General features: G+C 45.1%; 1 pseudogene; it reads left to right on the plus strand.

Annotated features, from left to right (window-relative positions):
- Positions 1-1023: 1023 nt before the first annotated feature.
- LOC150060153 (NADH dehydrogenase [ubiquinone] iron-sulfur protein 5 pseudogene) lies at positions 1024-1387 on the plus strand (annotated as a pseudogene).
- Positions 1388-1973: the final 586 nt, after the last annotated feature.

Raw genomic sequence — 1973 nt, forward strand, 5'->3', positions numbered from 1 at the left:
TGTCCACACTTTCATTCTGTCACCCATACTTGAACTCTCACTTTGTGGAACATGAAGAGCACTGTTTTCTCACAGAAGGTACAGCCCTTTCCTTTATATGGGAAAGAAACTCATCTCAGCTTAAATGAGGGGGAAACCAAATTCCCTCAGAGCTTCCCTCATCAGTGCTCGGAAGTGTCTATAGTCCCTGCAGGACTAATCATTTAGTTTCAATTTGCTTCTGTGTAGTTACACTGGAGATCTTCACTGAGTGAGACAGCACAGTTTTGTACAACCATGCTGCTACTTGGAAATCAAAGTTCTGTCCAGCTGGGAGAAGTATTGTGTCCAGGTAGAGCAAATCTTTAGTATCTTACCAGGATTCAGTTTCTCCACATCAAGTGATGGAGACCTACTGTGTTGGAAACTCTAAGAGAAACAACAGAACCGGGAACCGGTAACACTGCCAGCAGAATCTAGAAGTAGATACAAAACACTCTTAAATATTATTGATTCCCCCATGGCATGGAGTTTGAAAAAAAAAAGTCACACAGGCTGACAAGGTAGAGCTGTGAATATTGTGCGCATTCACAAGGGTGGAATCTCAAATTTCTGGGACCCATGGACACTCTGATAGGGCTTCACTACACTCCACTGCCTAAGTAGAGCCAGGGTCCTAGGACACAGAAGGCCAGTGACCAGTGCACAGGAGCCAGTACTATAACTGAGCAAGGTTGGTCCAGCCAAGAGATCATGACAAAACTTTCCTAAGAGATTGATGGTTAGAGCAGAGTTCCATTGTGTAATGGTTAGCACTCTGGCCTCTGGATCCAGAGATTGATGGTTAGGCAGGGCTTGGGGAACAAACCGAGTAGAAGTTAAAGAAGGCACAACTGGGCTTCCAGCTTCTGACCAGAGCATAGAATATGAAACAGGTGTGGGCCAGGACCATGTGCTTGATGGATATGTTATAAGATTCATTATTGGCAGCAGGCAGCTGTGGTTCTCCATCTATGTCCCAGACAGGGCACTGCAGTGGACGACATGCATTTGTTTGACATGCTGAAAAGGGTGGGTATTAGCCTAGGTCATCACTTGTCAATCCAGAGTGCTGAACAGCCCTTCAAGAATGTTTCCCAATACCATACTTTCGAAAAAGAAGGCACAGAAAGAGTACACGATAGAACTTGATAATTTCCAGGAATGGTTGTACCGACTGAAAATGATAAAGTGTTTGAAACTCATCAGGGAACAGTGGACTAAGCTCACTGAGGAAGGGAAGCGCACTCCTCCACCTCACCACCAGGGGAGCAGAGGCCCTGAGCAGGTTCTCTGTATTCCTGGGAAGACTACTTGCTGGAAAGCTCTTCCTGATAGTGTAAAGAATACAGGATTGCTCCACTTTTAAAAAAAAGATCCATTATAAAGCAATGAAAATCACAAAAGACATTTGGTTCTTATATTACTGATTGGCTCTAATACCACTTAGGATGCAAGAATTTTTTTTCAATAAACATGGTTTATGTGATGTCTCCTGGCCCTTGTACCCCATGATTATTCCCCTGATCTTTATAGATCGTATGTGCTGGTAATGTCACATACTCTTCATCTCCACTTTGAGTCACTCTTAGATGGACCTCAATATCTTCCTCCTCGGGAGACACAGACCATCTGTTCTGCTGCTCCCCAGAACAGCATCCCATGAGTGAAGCCACCCCAACCAGAGGGAGGTTTAGTTCAGGGCTGTATCACTGCAGCGGTAGGGACATGTGCATACTGAAAGCAGTAATAGACTCCAACATCCTCAGCCTCCACCCTGCTGATTTTCAAGGTGAAGTCTGTGCCTGACTGACTGCCACCGAATCTGTCTGGGACCCCCAGTAAATTGGTTGGAAACCTTATAGATCAGGGGTTGTGGAGATTAGTCTGGCTTATGCAGGTACCACTCCAAATAGGTATTTCCATCACCAGACAAGAGGCAGGAGATGGAGGCT

This window comes from Megascapheus bottae, chromosome 7, assembly GCF_031878675.1.
Source record: "Megascapheus bottae isolate mThoBot1 chromosome 7, mThoBot2.hap1, whole genome shotgun sequence".
Lineage (NCBI taxonomy): Eukaryota > Metazoa > Chordata > Mammalia > Rodentia > Geomyidae > Megascapheus > Megascapheus bottae.